This window comes from Plecotus auritus (assembly GCF_963455305.1).
Source record: "Plecotus auritus genome assembly, chromosome: 2".
Lineage (NCBI taxonomy): Eukaryota > Metazoa > Chordata > Mammalia > Chiroptera > Vespertilionidae > Plecotus > Plecotus auritus.
The window spans coordinates 152,666,395-152,685,928 of NC_137771.1; the positions used below are offsets into that span (position 1 = coordinate 152,666,395).

At 38.5% G+C, this 19,534-nt stretch overlaps 1 protein-coding gene across 4 annotated transcripts in view; it reads left to right on the forward strand.

Annotated features, from left to right (window-relative positions):
• The window catches only part of ALCAM (activated leukocyte cell adhesion molecule), a 224,915-nt gene extending 222,117 nt beyond the window's left edge, over nucleotides 1–2,798 (forward strand). For all 4 annotated transcript variants that reach the window (XM_080654161.1, XM_080654159.1, XM_080654160.1 and 1 more), the window contains one exon: nucleotides 350–2,798. The gene's annotated coding sequence lies outside the window, so the exon portion shown is untranslated. The remainder of the gene's footprint in view (nucleotides 1–349) is intronic.
• The last annotated feature ends 16,736 nt before the right edge of the window (nucleotides 2,799–19,534 follow it).

Genomic DNA, 19,534 nt, shown 5'->3' on the forward strand with positions numbered 1-19,534 from the left:
ATCCTCAAAGGAAAATTGAGATTGAAGACAAAGCCCACAAAAGAGTGTGATTTGAGGGGATAAGTGAATTTTTTAAACAGAATGAAATGTTTTCCTGAAAACCTTTATGCTCTTCACATGAATTAAGCAATTTTCATAAAAATAAAGACACTCAACTATTCCAAAAAAAATTATTTGCAGAAGGGGCATAGCAATGCCTAGCATTACAGATGGGTTCGGGGACAATGGAGTTTTATGAAAGTCTCCTATAAAGTAATTCCTGTCACTTTTAGTACAAAGCATCTGTTGATGGTGAAAAATGATTGCTATAGTAACTTACTAAATTATGTTTTTTTTTTCATTATTTCAGAGAAAAAAACTATATAGGCCAATTGAAGCATGAACGTGGATTGTATTTAAGACATATACAAAGACATTGACAGCAATTCATGGTTCAAATATTAAGCAGTTCATTTTACCAAGCTGTCACAGGATCTTAGAGAATTATCTCAAGTCAAACAATGAAATGAAATTGCAAACAATAACAAGTTTTGGTAGCCATGATGATAGGTCATATGTTGTGTTTGGTTTGATTTTTTTTTTTTTTTCTGTAAATGTCTGCACTGAGGATTTCCTTTTGGTTTGCCTTTTATGTAAATTTTTTACGTAGCTATTTTTATACACTGTAAGCTTTGTTCTGGGAGTTGCTGTTAATCTGATGTATAATGTAATGTTTTTATTTCAATTGTTTATATGGATAATCTGAGCAGGTACATTTCTGATTCTGATTGCTATCAGTAATGCCCCTAAACTTTTTCACAAGCCCCTAACTCCCAAAGGTGGCAGCTTGTGAGGACTGGGAACACGCACATTGCCCAATTCCAAAACTGTGGTTTTATCCTGAGACGGGGAGGCGGAGAGTCAGATTGATAAACCCTGGATGAGCTGATTCTCCGTATGCACCACCAGCTGGCTCTCAGAAGGAAATCTCACATGCATATGGACGCACATACATAATAACGGTACTCCCAAACTGACAATTTTGCCTATACTGAAAAAAAAATAACATTACAGAATTTGGGTAGCACTTTAGAGACATCTGCTAGTAAATTATTTTCTGTCAGAAGAAAGGGAAAAAAAAAACAATGTGTGAGAGACAGTTTGGAAAAATCATGGGTAACATTTCCATTTTCATAGATCAGAATGTAAATCACTGTATTTAAAAATTGGTATTAAATCCTTTGGGTTATCCACTGCCTTAAAATTATGCCCATTTCCTTTTTAAAAAGATATCAGTCAGAATTGGAGATTTTTAACAGTGGTCATTATCAAAGCTGTGTTATTTTCCACAGAATATAGAATATATATTTTTTTCGTGTGTGTTTTTGTTAACTATGCTACGGATATTGAATGCACCTTGAGATAATTTAGTGTTTTTAACTGGTACATAATTTATCAAGCAGTACATAAAAGTGTAATAATAAAATGTCTATGTATCTTTAGTTACATTCAAATTTGTAACTTTATAAGCGTGTTTTATGCTTGAGGAACTTTATAGGGTGGTAGTATAAATGGAAACTTTTTGAAGTAGACTGGATATGGGCCAGTAGCTACTTGTGACTAGACTTTTAAACTTTGCTCTTTCAAGCAGAAGCCTGGATTCTGGGAGAACACTGCACAGCCATTTTTGTCCCAGGATTTACATAACTTTATAGAAAAAGAAAATGAACATCAGATTCCCAGGTATAGAACTGTGTTCTTGGGAGAGAGGAAAACTGGTGTTTGTTTTTTAGATTGATGGAATAAAAATTATGATGGCAATGAAAAATAAATTGAAGATGGATATTAGGAATAATATTTTGCCACTTCTGCATTATTTAGAAACACATGCTGTTGTACATTTGTAAACCATTTACTATCTGGGCAATAGTATCTCAGTTTAATAAAAGCTTCCTGTAGTGCATTGGTATGAGTTAAATACATAAAATATCTTATTAGACTCAAAGCTGTGTAAAATATTATGGGAGGGGGGAGAAAACATGTTATTTTGCCTCTAAACTTTCATTTATTGAAGTTTTATTTGGCAGGAAAAAATTGAATCTTGGTCAATATTTAAACCAAAGTGAAAGGGGAAAAACCAAAGTTATTTGTTCTGCATGGCAAAGCCATTCTGTTATCTCTCTGTAAATACTGTGATTTCTGTTTTCTCTTTTCTTTAGAATTTTGTTAAAGAAATTCTAAAATTTTTAAACACCTGCTTTCCACAATAAACCATGAACACTAAAATGAAATCCCTTTGATATAAATACTTTTTCTTTTGGTGTGGGAGCTCAAAGGTTTAAAGTCTAACTCCTAGGGTATATTTGCAGAAAGAAGCAATGCTACAATAGAAAGAGAGGGTTATGCTACAGTTATTTCTTGGCTTTCATTTGCTGTGGTTAACTGAGTCCGAAAACAGGTGTCGGAACCTAGAGAGCAGAACATTCACAGCACAGAGCTCTGGATGGAAAGCAGAAAGTTTGCCGGGAAACGGGAGGCAACATTAGAACTATTGAATTCATGCCCGGATGAAAAGGAAAGCTAATTTGTGTAATGGCAGAGATGTGCACAGCAAGGCTGGGAAGGAAGATCATGCACAATCCTCAACTTCCGAGGTTGCGTCTCTTCAGTTTACTACTAACTCTTCGGCAACAGGAGACAGGTTTTGCCAGTTCAAGTTTCACTTCCAATCTTTGATTATAGGAAATGTATGTGGAAATGGATTAACACACCCGTCTATGCCTAAAAGATAATAAAACTGAAATATGTCTTCACATATCTCTCACAGCTGTCTGCCTCTTCTCTAAACTAGGGTGTTTTTGTATAGAAAATAGTTGTCTTTATTAAACAGTAGAAAACTCATTGTGACTCTTCATCTCTCTGGAGAGGGAATTCAGCAAGATGAAATTGTCTACACCTTCCTATTCTGCCACCTTAACCAGTCCTAGATTTTACCTAAAATTGGTTCTATAATGTATGTGTCTCTATCTTCAGTGATAGGATCATATTTATTGTGGGTGTCCCATGTGGCTGTCCTAGGAACATAATTAAGAGGACATGCTCCTATTTCTTTACTTCTATTATTAACACACCATTCAGTTTACCATTGGAAATTACTGAGGCATGAACTTTCATAGCAATTCTTTACCTTTAAAATAAGGTAAAGTCAGCTGTGAACATCAGAGAAAAAAATTAATATTTATTGAGCCCATACTATGTGCTAGGGCCAACCATACATTATCTTATTTAACCCTTGCTAGTTGCAAATAGTATTAAATATCCTCCCATTTAATAGCTGAAATCTAAGGTTTAGAGAGGTTCCATAAGTCCCAAGTGCATTTAGCTTCTAAGTAGGTAAGTTGGTATAAAAACCAGATCTGATTCTAAAGGCCATGCTTGGCCCAATCTGCTATAGTTTCCAAACTTCTTTAATCAAGAAATCCTCCTTTTTTATAATATGTAAAATTGGGAAATATTAATTGACACATGAACTGGTTATACCATCTATAAAGGATAGAATAGGCCAATATTATATAACTAGAGGCCCGATGCACGAAATTCATGCAAGAGTAGGCCTTCCTTCCCCCGGCTGCCAGCACCGGCTCCCCTCTGGCAAACGGGACCCGGGCTTAACCTCTGGCACCCAGGACCTGGGCTCCCCTCCAGCCACCGGCTTCATCCTGAAGGTTGTCCGGAAGGACATCCAGTCTAATTAGCATATTATGCTTTTATTATTATAGATTTTCCAGCTGAGTTTGGATGATCAGATATTTTATTAGACATTATATGTATAATTACATGTGTTTATTTAAAACACATGTTTAAAATGTGCATGTATATGTGAGACATTTTAAACATGCATGTTGCTGTCATACACCAAGTACCTCTTATGTGACCGGCACTGTATTGATGTGTTATTTACACTTTCACTTGAATGTATTCAACATCCTGTCACAGGAGGCACTATATCCATGTTACAGATCAAGACAATGTAAATAACTTTGTCTACAATCACAGACATGGGAGGTGGGTAAGCCTGGACCTATGATCAAAATGCCAAAGTCCAAGTTCTATTCACTACATTGCTTGCCTTCCCTGTTATAAGAACATACATCTATCAGCCGAAACCGGTTTGGCTCAGTGGATAGAGCATTGGCCTGTGGACTGAAGGGTCCCAGGTTCGATTCTGGTCAAGGGCATGTACCTTGGTTGCGGGCACATCCCCAGTGGGAGGTGTGCAGGAGGCAGCTGATCGATGTTTCTCTCTCATCGATGTTTCTAGCTCTCTATCCCTCTCCCTTCCTCTCTGTAAAATATCAATAAAATATATTTAAAAAAAAAAAAAGAACATCTATCTATGCTTGGGAAGACGACCAAGAGAAAAGGTTTGAATTGAATAACTTATCTGATCCCCTTAGCAACATGTCATTCATATTTAAAGACATGACAACCACTTTGAAAACAAATTATTATATAAGTATTAGTTTTTTGCCCCATTTTCTTTATTTAAAAAGGAATTTCTTGAATACATACAAAATATTTGTCAAATAGGAAGCAGCTGTAGGGTGAACATGTTCATGGCACTTTGATGTGAGGCATTCATGGGTGTTACAGTTACAATAGCACATACAAGACTCAACAGTTGCAGTGAAATTTGCATGAATAAACCTAATTGCATAAACTCTATGATATCAGGAAATAAATGAGGGCCTCAACATAATAGGTGCTCAAAATAAATTATTAGATTTTTGAGAAAACTTGTATATTCAGAGAACAGAGGTTGTGGTCTCCAAAAGGTACAGCACTTGACAAAATGAGCCTTTGGAAGTTGACAGCAACTCGGTTTAGACTGTGTAAGGGAATCAAAATTAAAAATCAACTTCCCATAAATATTTTCTTTCTGATCATATCTTCCCAGGTAGGCCAGGATAAATGGAGCTTCAATTAACAATTTAAATTGATGGTTGACTCACATATGATCTGAGATGTTCACTTCCACAGAAATAACAATTAAAATTCGGGCAACCCTATATTATTCTTTGAATTCTCATCAGTAAGAAATAATATGTAGTGAAATATTAGTGAAATAAGATGAAGTTACTGCTTGAAAGTAGATTCACAACCCTCTCCCTGGATGGCCTATTAAGGAAATAGACTACTAGTATTTCTGTTAAGAAAATGTTTATGTCTAAGTATTAGAGTCATCCCTTGGAAACTAAATTGTTATTAAAACCCAATTTACCCAGAAATTCTTGGCTTCTACATTGTTGACAATAACAATTAAGTTCCTTTTTCTTAGCTTGATTAGAATTGTCCACCAAAAGCTTTAAAATAGACTTTGTATTGAGAGACAAAGATATATCACCTATTGTTGAATCTGATTCCAAGAGGAAAGTTTATTGTTTAAAACTTTTGCAGGTTCATGTACAGGAGTCATATTCTGTGAGTTTTCTTAATTTGGAGAGCTTTTTTTTCATATATAACAGTTGCACACAAGCTGTTTAAAAGATGATGAATTTTTGGTCATATTGGCAAAACCACAAAAACAACCCATAGACCGCCCCCCACATTCCTAACTGATAATCTGTTAAGATTCCTATAGTGACTTTGTTACTCTCACATTCTTTTGAGTTATTTTTCTTAAATGTAATAAAATATTTAATAATTATTAAAATAAAAATTTGTACTTCATAGTTTTCATGACAGGATTCGGATTTTCTGTTGTCCTGATGATAACCGGCAATGTATGGAATCAGTGTTCATTTCAAAGATTGTGCAGATTGATAAATATTAACGCTGTTGTTTTTGTGGTATTTCTGCAACAAAAATGGAGTTGAATTGACATTAATACCATCAACATCAGTATCCAGTGACTCTTGGCATTGTACTGAAGTGGAACTGGCACTGAGGCAGATTTATTGGTCCATCTTCATCATTCCCCCTCTTTTAAAATTTCTTTTCTAAGCATTTGATCCAATGAGAAAATCATGTGGTTGGGAGCAAAGTCAAATGGACTTTACCAAAATAGTTTATTTTTTTTAAATCTTTATTGTAGAGAGTATTACAGATGTACCAGATTGGAGCAGGAGAGGGTTAGAAAGTTGGATAAGCACAGGAAGCTGTTCAGTTACGATTTGGTTCTGCATGTCAGCTCGAGTTTCCAGATATAAAACACATATATTTGCAATTGTAGTTAACTGAGCTTTTGCTAAAAGATGACTTTATGGGAGGAAGCATGTCAGCAACAGTTCACACAGTTTTTGATTTTGTCTTTGGCTCATCTTTTCTTCCTAGACAAGACTAATACAGTAATACCACAGCACAGGCCTTTTCTTTATATCCTCCCTGTGTGTTTCAGAAGATGCTTCCTAATGCCAAGTGCTTTTGCAAAAAAAAATCCTATTCCTGTTTCACTCATGAGCCATTTTTTGCATTAAATGCCCTATTTCTTTTTGTTTTGTTTTGTTTTTTAAATATATTTTTATTGATTTCAGAGAGGAAGGGAGAGGGGGAGAGAAAGAAACATCAATGATGAGAGAGAATCATTGATTGGCTGCCTCCCGCACACCCCACACTGGGGATCAAGACTACAACCCGGGCCGAAACCGGTTTGGCTCGGTGGATAGAGCGTCGACCTGTGGACTGAAGGTCCCAGGTTCGATTCCGGTCAAGGGCAAGACTACAACCCGGGCATGTGCCCTGACCAGGAATTGAACCATGATCTCTTGGTTCATAGCGACACTCAACCACTGAGTCACACCAGCCAGGCATTAAATGCCCTAATTCTTTACCTTTACCTGTCTCCATACCCTTTTTATGTGACTTTGCAATTCTTCCCACAAAAGGACCAGAGAATGTTTTTCAATTCTTTGACACTAGGTTCATCCATATGATTCGCTTTATCCAAAAAAATCATGTGGAAGTGACAGTTTTTCAGTTCTGAGTCTACAAGCAGCATACCATATTTCTTCTTGACTTCTTGTACTTCTCTGATCACCATGGGAAGGACAAGCTGAGGCCAGCCTGTTCATGCCAAGATGGGGTTAAAGACACGGAGCAGATTCGCACCAGGTAAGGTGCCTCAGACAAACCCAGAGTATGGCAGGGCAAGCTCAGTCAAGATCACTGGAGCCCAATCTGCCTCAGCTGTCAGTCAGATCCACCTGGGCTACAATAATAAAGGAGTGTTTTAAAGCACTAAGTTTTGAGATTGTTGTTATGCAACAATAGCTAACTGGCACACTTCTTCAAGGGTAACAACTTCCTGATTGGATAATTAGGTCAGGATATAAAAAATACTAGAGGCCCAGTGCACAAAATTCATGTACTAGTAGGGCCCCTAGCAGTTGCTGGCTGCTGGCCAGGTAACTCCCTCCCTTCCCCTGGCCACCTGCCCCCTGCCACTGCCGCTGGTTGCCGCCGGTGGGGCCTGATCGCCCCACCGATTGCACTGCTGCCGCCCAGCTCCCAGGTGCTGAGGGAGCCGGGTGGCAGGCCCCTGCCCTGCTCCCTCAGCACCTGGGAGCCCAGCGGTGGCGGGAAGATCAGATCAGCAGGGCAATCAGCCCCTGCCCAGCGACCAGTGGCTCGCACCCGCCTTGGCCTGGTGCCGCCCACTCACCTGCTCCACCATCCCACCCCAATCCCTCTTTTATCGGGGCCCATCGGGGCCTGCAGTGCCTCCCCTGCTGCCCACTGCCAGTGCTGCTACACCAACACCAGCCATGGTCTGCGCCACCCCCTGGTGGTCAGTGCACATCATAGCAAGCAGTCGAACACCTGGCAGAACTCCTGGTAGAGGGGACAATTTGTATATTAGGCTTTTATTATATAGGATTTCTTTCACACAAAAATAATTGGGCATACTTTATTAAAGCTGTAATGACTAAACTTTTGTGCTTTTGAAATGTTCCCCTCTTCCCTGACTTTCTGGGAAAGTCACTACCCAGGGCCCCCTACCCTGCTATATGTATTAAATATACTATGGCATCAACACATAGGGATTGTTTGTAGTAATGCCAGGTAGCAGTTTAGAGATGTTTCTTGAGCATATAAATCATATACACATCTCCTGGCAGTCTGGGAACATTATGAGTTCTGCCTGGCACTGGTCCCTATTTGTCCTTTCTCGTTGTTCTGAAAGTTCAGCATTTATGACAGGTTCATATAATTGCTCTCTCTGTATGTCCACATAATTACATGCCAATACCTTTACTCAAATTAGAAATTACATTCAGTCTAGATATTCTGCTGACACCACATTCCTCACCAAATGTCAGAGTCCCTTAAAAATATTCTCAGCTCAGAAGGCCTAATTAGATTTCCAGCTCTTCGTGTCATTGGTTGTTAGGACAACCACGCAAACCAACCAGCTCTCAGGTATCCAGGTACTAACGAAATGGGAACACCCTAAAAGAAATAAAAGTTGTTCTAACTGCATTTATTAACCTTTTCCTTATGTTTTCACATTTCAGGCTTATAAAACTCAGCAGGAAGTTTCAGTGTAAAAATAGGGAAATATGGACAGGGCTATTTAAATACAAACAATTAGAAAGGAGTTATTAAACAAACCTACACATACATACACCCTCAGCAAATTTTCCTGCAAGCTATGCAGATTCTCACTGTCCACGGCATCCTGGACGAAGAGATGGTGACAATGGTGTGAGGGTAGACGGGGGCACTTCATTTCTGTGTCCACCAAATGGCACAAGGCCTTCTTGAGGGACAGATGTACTTATTGGTTTAATGAAAAAAAATGACAGTCTTTAGAAATAGATTTTGAATGGACTTCTAAAAGGATGGGGATCTGCAATTCATTAGTAGTGAGGCTTTGAACATAACTCCTGAGCCTCAGTTACCTCATCTGTAAAATGGCTGCAGAACTAATTACATAAGATCTTCTGAACAGAATAAAATGCACAAGTTAAAGAGAAAATTACTCTGGCTCCCACTATTTAGTAAATTGCAGATTATTAAATTGCAGGGCGGGGGTAACCCAATTCAACAGAGTATAGTTTACAAACATGGAGGCAGTGAGCAAAGAAACAGGTATGTGTGTGTTTTTTTAAATATGAAAACTATAAGCAGTATATTTTCCCACATTGGGAAGTTTTTGAGAACTGCTGACTCGATGGTGGTATTTGGCCTAGTAGATTAGTCCTGGGGCAAATGCTGGCCTAGCTGTTGGTGGTTATTCCTGAAAAGAGTCTTCTCCACAAACGTGAAATGGGTCTTCTTTATGGCCTACGTCAGCTCTGTGCTGCTCTCAGCAGGCCGCTGGCAATATCCAGGTTTGAATCATCAAAGGGATCACAGTGCCTGCTCTATAGTGAGTAGGTGCTCGATGTAGGTGTGTCTATCTTACATTGTCCTTGACTACTACCCTTAGCAGCAATATGGATGTAGATGACCCCATACAGCTAAAACGGATTGAGTAATCTTTGTGGTGACATCACCTCTTCCAATTCAATCAGGTTAATTACTTGCTTCCTTTGTATATTAATGTATTTCAACTGGTATGCTATGTTTGAGAAAAATAATAATAACAAAATAATTAAAGGAGACAACTTTGAATATCCCGAAGCTGAAGGGGAGAAAGGAAACAGTCACACCTCATTTCTGTGCCCACATCTTAGAACAAACTGGAAAAAGGAAAGCCTCCCTCGGAATTAACATTGAATTATTGATTAATATCTTGGATGGACACTCTTACTGAATTGAGACTAAGTTTGGTGATTTCAAGTAACAAGGGAATTGTCCACTTTCTCCCATGAACCAAAAGTTCCCGAATCCTTCCCAAGTTCCTATCCAAGGACAGGGCACTTAAGATTCTCTTCATTGGGGTATCTGGTTCTTTAGACGGAAATCACTGAATAAACAATGCAGCAATCAACACCAGGGCTAACTTTGCCTCAGTATTGCATGTATACCTAGACTAAACAAAGGAAAAATGATTGTCTGCACTATGGAATACCAGTTAGGCTGCTGAAAGTAACTAGGAGATTGTAGATAAGAAATATATTATTGGTAATTTCTTTCTTACCATTCCTTCCACTTTTCTCCTCTTACAAAACTCTTACACACTCATCAAATACAGGATGAGTCAAATTATCTCATCACCATTACAACTAATGAGATGAGCTTTCTATTGTTCACAATTACAAATTCAATTTTGTTAACAAATCCATCTTCCGTTGTGCCCTGGCAGAAAACTTTGTAGACAGTCTTATAGAATTCTCGCAATTACTGCCAGTGATAGTGGATTTAAAGGATTTGAGGTCATCGATCTAAATTAATGTCTGGTCTGATTAGAAAGCAAATCGCAATGCAATTCATTCTTTAAAGGCTCTTCTCCAGAATTAAACTAACACGTGGTTAGAGTATCTTTTTCCTGAATTTCCTCTGTATCTCAAGCAGCTGATAATTAGCATGCAAGGACAATCATTTTAAATTCAAAATTTAATACTTTTGACAGGCTCCTCCCTTTCCAGCTAGCAATTTTAATCCCTTTATTATTAACTTAATTAAGGCAAACTACTATATGTGACTGTGAAGGAACAAAGGCCAATCCCAGTTAGCATGCTGATTTATTTGTTTCAATTGCTAAAAACGATATGCTCGTTAGCCTGTGATATCAAGCAAAGGAAAAATATTTCCTGCACAAAATAATATATGAAGAATCCAGAGAAATATTTCAAATTTAAAATGGCTATTTGTGTTGGGGGAGGATGTGTGCTTTTGTGGATTTAAAGGAAAAACAAAATCCGTAACACATATAAATGACATTACAGCACCGCCAAAGGCAACTTAGTTAACCAAGAAGTCTGTGCTAAATGAGCGGGTTACCTGGGCTGCACATGATACCTTAGAGAAATATAACCAAGATAATTTCACAAACCTCATTTATGTTTCATTTTCATGCTGTTGCTCTTTTTGCATTTCACTGATCATATTAGGAAGAAGTTTTTCTTCTTCACCTTGAAGAGAATGCATGATATTTTGTAGAAGAGAGCTCCATCTGTATTTTTATTTTAAAGTGTAATAGACACAAACAAATCCATTTGTACACACAATTTATTCATGTAACATGGAAATAAAGAATTTGAAGGTTAAAAAAGAAATTTCTGAAGAGCCTAAATTAATAGTAGGGAAAATACATTTTTATTTCAACTTTGTTGATTTACTTTCCTCCTTTCCCTTAGACATTCCACTTATCTAAATTGTCTTTCTTTTTCTCTGCCATCACCAAATGCTCTTCTTTCTTTAAGACTAGAATCAAGTTGCATAAAATTGTGATCCTTATTTTATTTTCTAATGACTTCCAAGCACCTATGCTAGTGTTTACTTCAGAAAAGACACACCAAATACGTATAGGAAAGAAGGCTAGGAGGATGGCAGTGATTTGGGGTTTTTTGGTGAGCAGGGTACAAGAGTGATTTCTTTCCTGGGTTCTTGTCTAGATGGATTTGAAGAATGAAGCCACGGACAAAAGATGGTGGATGAGAAGTACAGAAACTCTATTGCAAGCAGATTCTATCTCTATCTCTAAACCAGATTCTAATTCTAATACCCTGTCTCTCCTGGCTAAGGAGAGAAAGAGGAGCCCCCTAAAGAGGGTGGCCACTGCTCTCTTTATCTTGAGGTATTATATACCCTGGAGACCCTTTCTCTTAATCATGGGCCACTCTGCTATATAGTACCAGTTTCAAAGGCCAAAGCCCAGGAGGTGGCCCCCTCTTCCCCCTTATTTTACAACATTTCTATATCCTCTGTGAAAATGTTTCCTCCCCCCTCCCCATATCCTGTGACTTTTTTTAATCTCCCATGAATGTATGTCTTTCTCCCCCCTTATCCTGTGACATTTCTCTGTCCTTCATATATCCATCTTATCTGTCCAGGTTGGAGTTGCTTTTGATCTACCTTATGGCTTTCTCTCAGTTGTCCTGGCTAGATATCTTTTATTACCCCTCATGGGTCTCCAAGCGGCTCAGGTCAGGGCTGCTTTTGATCTAACTTATGGCTGCTTTAATTGTTCAGGCCATGATGCCTCTATCCTCTCTAGACCCCCTTCCTTCCTGTCTGCCTGATTAAGCTAGCTAGCTCACCCTTATCAGTAGAGCAAGAGGGAAAAAGATGGCCACTGGACACACAGTAAATAATTGAAGAGGATTTAAACCCAGGCAGTCTACCAGCAAGCTATTAGAATTAGATTCTGTTCCCACAAGGTCATGATGCTTAAGTGAATCTTATTTTTAACTACCATATTTAACAACCCTAAAGCCTGCATTTTTCTTATATTTTAACATCTCATAATTAAGATACAAGTTATGATCAATGACACCTTACTTTACCTGGCAGCAATCATGATAGTTGTCATTTTATAGGAAAACTAGAGGCCAGGTGCATGAAATTTGTGCACAGGGCGGGGGGGGGGTCCCCCCTCAGCCCAGCCTGCACCCTCTTGCAATCCAGGACCCCTTGGGGAATGTCCGACTGACAGTTTAGGCCCGATCTCTGTTGGCTATCCCTCTCAAAATCAGGGACTACTGGCTCCTAACTGCTCGCCTGCCTGCCTGATCACCCCTAATCCTTTTGACTGCCTGCCTGATCTCCCCTAACCTCTTATCTGCCTGCCTTATCTCTCCTAACTGCTCACCTGCCTGCCTCATCACATCTAACTGCCTCTGCCTCAGCCTGGAACCCAGGCTTCACTCCTCCGGCCAGCTGAGGCAACCGGGACCCGAGCTTCCCTCCCTCTGGCTGGCCCCAGGCGCCCAGGACCTGGCCAGCTTCCCCTGGCCACAGGCAACCAGGACTGTGGGTGGCTTCCCCTGGGCCAGGCCCCAGCTTTGTCAGGATTGATGTCCTGAATGATGTCCCGAAGACATCCAGTCTATTTGGTCTAATTAGCATATTACCCTTTTATTGGTATAGATATGAAAAGCTCCAGCACTGAAAGTTGCAAAATTAAATTTTGGTACATTGGAGAAAAATCAAAAGTACTCCTTCAACTTTCATTATAATAAACAATTTCAGGGAGAGGTGGAATTTAATGGGCTGAGTAAGTTCCAAATGGTATTTACAGGTAAACTACCTCTATATCTTTTCAAAATTGACTTAGGAGCCCAGCACCAATGGACTTTAATTATATTCTGGCTCTTAGGGGCACAGAGAAAAAGGTATGAAAAAACATAAACCTTGAATTGAAAAGCAATGTAGAACAAGTCACACTCTGAATGGTAAGAAATTTTAGGAATTCTTAGCCAACTTCATTTGGTAATTGTTGATTTTCTGTATGATAATGGTGATATATATTCCAAAATGAATGTCTTAGTAATACTATTGAAATTTATTTATTAGCAAATAAAAATTCTAAATGATAAAATATTCTTATGCCATAAGTTAGTTGACAGCATTTTTTTCTTAATACATAAAATAATTGAGTCTTGCAATTGTTGGCACTTTGGATCAATAAAATGTAGTATGTGATAAATAAAAAAGCCACGGACAAATCACAAAGAGTGATTTGCATTAGCTAGAGAGGTGTAAGCAATGCTCTCTCCCATGAATTTGCTCTTCTACCATCAAGCAAGCATTAATATTGACATTTTGAAACCTCCTCTGTGTGAGTGCTGGGTATCCTTGGGGAAGTTATTTAACCTTTATCTGTAAAACAATGAAAAGAATGCGTCCCACCAAAGATTGTTGTGAGAAGTAAGTAGAAGAAACTTAGTGCCTGGTCCCTAGCAAACAGTTTATAAGTGATTTCAGTGTTTTTATTTGTTTGTATATACACAGGTGTCAGCCAGATATGGTCTCCCACAATACAGCACAGCACCTGTGATTTCCCATAGGAACTACTTGTTATGGGTTTGGTTTCTGCTTCTAAAGCTTTCCTCTCACCCCTTCTTCCTCCTGTAAAACTTCAAGATGTTGCTTATCTCACCCCCGCCTTCGCCCAGGCCTCATACTTTCAACAGTAAAGATAAAAAAAAAAAAAAAAAAAGCTAAAATAGTGGTTTGGGCCAGGGGAAGGTTATCTCTGGAGACTGGAATTGTGAATAGGTACAAGAAGGGTAAGGAGATAAGCTTTTTGAACCTTTACAAACTATGTTTAAAGTAAATTTTTAAAAATAAATTTGTTTAAAAACTAAAAAGAAGATAAGGTGTATATTACCTGTGGAGGAAGCTCTAGTTTAAAAGAACAATTATGGCTCTGACCAGTTTGGCTCAGTGGATAGAGCGTCAGCCTGCGGACTCAAGGGTCCCAGGTTCGATTCCGGTCAAGGGCATGTACCTTGGTTGCCGGCACATCCCCAGTGGGGGGTGTGCAGAAGGCAGCTGATTAATCTTTCTCTCTCATCGATGTTTCTAACTCTCTCTCCCTCTCCCTTCCTCTCTGTAAAAAATCAATAAAATATATTTAAAAGAACAATTATGGTTAGGCACAAGGAAATTTTCCTTCTGATTACAGAAAGATAATCACCAATCTGTGATTGTCCTCTATCTAGTTCTATGACACAAAGATAATAAAGTTAGAATATGAAAAGAAGGAAAAAAAAAAAAAAAAAACTAAAAACAAGATGCTGCTTATCATTCCAAATTCAACTCATTCCTCACCCTGATAGTTAAATTTGGATTTCGGTGCAATTATTTGGGCAAACATCTCTTGTAGGCCATAATATGCAGGTCCTTTTGTATCACATCAAGAGACATGTGTCTGGTAGTCTTACTTTTTTGTAAAATTGTGGTAAATATACATAATATAAAATTGACCATCTTTACCATTTTTAAGTGTACAATTCAGTGGTATTAAATACATTCACATTGTTATGCAACCATCACTATTCATCCCCACAGGTCTTTTCATCTTGTAAAACTAAAACTCTCTACCTATTAAAAAATAACTCCCCATTCTACATTCCCCCAAGCACCTAGTAACCACCATTCTACTTTCTGTCTCTATGATTTTGACTATTCAAAGTACCTAATATAAGAGGAATTATACACTGTCTCTTTGTGAGTGGCGAATTTCACTTAGCATAATGTCCTCAAGGTTTATGCCTGTTGTAGCATGCCCTTTTTGAGAATAAGTAAATAATATCCCATTGTATAAATAAATACTACATTTGCTTATCCATTCATCCTTCAATGAACACTTGGTTGTGTCAACGTTTTAGAGATTGTGAATAATGTTGCCATGAATGTACAAGTATCTCTTCCAGACCCTGATTTCAGTTCTTTTTGGTATACAGCCAGAACTGGAATTGTTAGGTCACATGGTAATTCCATTTTGAATTTTTTGAAGAAATGCCATACTGTTTTCTACAGTGGCTGCACCATTTTACATGCCCCACCAACATTGCACAAGGGTTCCACATCCTTGCCAACACTTGTTTAGTGATTGTCCCACTTTTAGTTATGATTACATTTGGGGTTCAAGGTGCTTGTCATGAAGTTCTCTATCGATTTTTAACAAATGGTTGAACATCCATTGATGATCTTGTCCAAGTTCCACTGATAATTTAGGGGTTGATAAATGATGATTTTCTAATTCTATCATTCTATCTGCATGTATTAGAGGAAATTATTCTGTAACACATTAATTACTTGGTTACCCAAAGTAAAGTTTACACAGGAAGGAACAACAGATACCTGGCTCTTCCTTAAATAGTTTTTAGAGAAATGGCATTGGGTATGAACATTAGTGATCTCTAAATGATGATTAAAGAGTCTTTTCATTTTTTTAAGAATTTTAATGAACTGATAGATTTTTATATATTTTGTGTGTTTCAGTACATGGTAGTCATTGTTCTTTTTGATGTTCACTTTGTCTTATTTTAGGCCGATAAGAGGAAGCCCTTTGCATTTGGTTTCCTAATTCTTTACATATAAGGCCATTGATATAGACAAATTCCTATTTCTGGTTACAATAAGATGTTCCATGTTCACTGTGGAGAGTGGTTACAGTGTTTGGACAGGTTCAAGCCTAGGACTGATGAGAGGGCACAGTCCTCTCATGGGCACGTGCAAGTCCCAGCTTGGAGGGCAGAGCCCTCCCAGCACAATTACAGCCAACAGCTATAGTTGTAAGCTTGAACCTATGGTCTGAACATGTGGTCCCACGTGCCTGAGTAATGTGGGCTTGATAGAGTTCAGGTGCATGTAATTGAGTAGGATCGAAACTCAGGAGAATCTTGTAAACATCTTGACCACGCCCTTACTTTGCCTCGTGGAATCTGGCTATAAAATAAAGACACGGCTTGTAGTCCATAGCGCTGTCTCTCCACAGAGGAGCAGCATCCCACCCAGCCCCAGCTTCATTCTCTTGTCTGTCTTTTCCAACTCCTTCACGGCCCCCACTCAGGCTCACCCTTGGCCGTGCTGGCGCGGCACAGTTCGCCTCTCCATTTTCTGCCACATGTCTGAATAGAATCAGCTATTTCACCAAGAGTCCTAGAATATTTTAATGGAAAATCAAACTTACAAACCACATGAATTCTCATTGCTGCTAGGCCTTTTCTATGGACAGTCAGGAAATAAAGGTTTTTATTAAGAGAAAAAAATTTTCCACTTCAAATTCAGGTTGCAGGTTTTATTTTTGTTTTATTTTAGATAGGTAGGTATCTCCCATATTTTCTCATGCTGATAATCATTTTCCTTAACTACAATAATTATCTACTTTTATCTTAAATATATGTATTGTGGTTTCAAAATAACTTATCTACTACTAAAAGTAGTCACCTGAATTTTTTTAACCTGAAATAACTTTTGTCTATTTGTTGTTATACAATCAACAGTTGAGTTCATTTGTTTCAGTTTTTTAAATTTAAAAATTTTCTCCCTATTTAATATATTTTTTCTCAATTATGTATAAAATATTTACATATTTTCAATGTCAAAATTGTAACTCAAGTTCATAATGCAGTCCTTTTCCTCCTTTACCCTTTATGTTTCCTTTCTGATAGATAGTAATTATTGGATTTTTTAAAGTTATCCTTCCATTGTTTCTTTTTTGAAATACTATAAATAAATTATATATTTATTTATATATGTATATAAACTCTCCCTATTTACTCCAGTTTTACAGAAAGGTGGCAAACTATAAATACTATTGTGCACCTTGACTTTTTCCACCTGACAATATAACTTAGCAATCACTCCTCTTAGAGACTAATCTCTTTTTACACCTGCATAATACTCCATTCTATGATTGTACCATGATTGATTCAATCAACTTCCTTTTAGAGCAGTGTTCTCAGCCTTTCTAATGCCGCGACCCTTTAATACAGTTCCTCATGTTGTGGTGACCCCCAACCATAAAATTATTTTCGTTGCTACTTTACTTTATAACTGTAATTTTGCTACTGTTATGAATCGTAATGCAAATATCTGTGTTTTCCGATGGTCTTAGGTGACCCTGCTAGCGATTCTCAACCTGTGGATATTTTAGTGTGTGCAATTTTTTTATATATTACTAATAAAGCTTCCATGGGTATTCTTATGTACACGTTACATTTTATACCAGTGTATATCTGGAATATATTTCTAGAAGTGAGATTGCTAAGTCAAAGTGTAATGTGCATTCAATTTTCCTAAATATTTTTATGTACACAGAGTTGTATCTTTTTTTTCTGGCAATAACATAAGAGAATCCTGTTTTTCCACAACCAATGAGTATGAGCAAGCATTTCATTTTTAATCATTTTGATATGTAACAAGTATATCTTAATTTAGTTGTAATGTGAATTCTCTCACTTTGAGCAAAGTTAAATATGGTTTGCATTTTACATGAAAAGTTACAGAACAGTGTTGTGTTTTCTTTTTTAAGTCTGTGCCTTAATTGGCTGGGCTGGCTACTTGTGCGGGATGAAGTGGATGAAGTGGGTGGCCCGATGCCAATGCCAGACACAGTGCTTCACAGGCTTGTAGGTGAGAGAACTCGCCCAGGTAGTGGCCTATCATGTTAGGTTTGATTTCCACCTGGTTGGAGCTCCTGCCGCTGTAGAAGCCCACCACACTGCCCACAAGCTTGAGCAGGATGCTCCTGACGCACAGGTGTGTCTTACCACCTTGGGCTTCTCCCCTGGCTCCTCCTTCCTGGCCTCGCGCAGGCACAGCAGTGGGGCAGGCTGCCTCCCTGCAGGTGGGTGGCTGCAGGCGGTGGTGTTCAGCTGCATCAGCTGCTCCTCCCACAGGCCCGCATCTGGTCCAGGTCAAGGACAAGGTAGGTGAACTTGGAGAACGCCCTCTTCTGCTCTGCTTCCACTCATTTTATTCTTGGGTTATTGGCCTTTTCTGAATTTTGGATACTGTATAATTTAGGGATATTGTGTTAGTCAAGATTCTCCTGAGAAACAAAACAGAGAGGGAGAGAGGGGAACAGAAGGAGAGGAACTGGCTCGGGCTCATGTGTCTGTGGAGGCTCGAAAGTCTGACTTCCTGGAGCAGGCTGGCAGGTCGGGGGAGTGAGTGTTTGTCTTCAGCCCAAAATCTGCAGGCTGGACACAGGGGGTGTTTCTATGCTGCAGTCTTGAGGCAGAATTGCATTTCTGAAAAATCTACCGGTGTGTGTGTGTGTGTGTGCAGGTTTATTTTTTTTCTATCATTTATCCGATCTTCTCCCCCCGCACCTCCCACTCCCACTGTAATCACCATACTGTTGCCCATGTCCATAAGCGTGCTCTCTTTTTGCTCTTCAACTGATGGGATGAGGCTGCCCACATTAGGGAAAGTAGCCTGCTTTGCCCAGTCTACTGAATGAAATGTTAACGACATCTAAAATACAGTTTCACGGCAGCAAGACTGGTGCTTGAGAAACAACTGAACACCATTGCGTAGCCATCACAAAGGATGTTTTCCCCAAGTGTCAACTGACTTTTGACATTGTCTACCTCAAATCTTACACATAACAAGTATTCAAGTACTTGTTGAGTTAAATTGACATTTATTTACATATAATATCCATTTTTATAGAGCCTAAGATGTCCATTGTGAATTCTTAGATCTTAGTCTTCTGGGAACTTAAGTTCAAATATTAATTTCTTTATGTGAGGGTTATTAATAAATAATAGTTTACATTAATTTTTTAATTGTAGGACTACAGTTAAATGAGAACTTTTTACATATTCATAGAAACACTGGCTGTCTTTGAGAAATATCTGTCACAAGATATTTCCACAAAAGGAAACATTTGCCCTAACCGGTTTGGCTCAGTGGATAGAGCGTCGGCCTGCAGACTGAAGGGTCCCAGGTTCGATTCCGGTCAAGGGCATGTACCTTGGTTGCGGGCACCTCCCCAGTGGGGGGTGTGCAGGAGGCAGCTGATCGATGTTTCTCTCTCATCGATGTTTCTAACTCTCTATCCCTCTCCCTTCCTCTCTGTAAAAACCAATAAAATATATTTTTTTAAAAAAAGGAAACATTCTTTTAATTCTCAAATCTACAGTCTATATTAAATGAAAACATTTGAAAATCTGAAAAAAGTCTCACAAAATAGTGTATGTGTGAATTT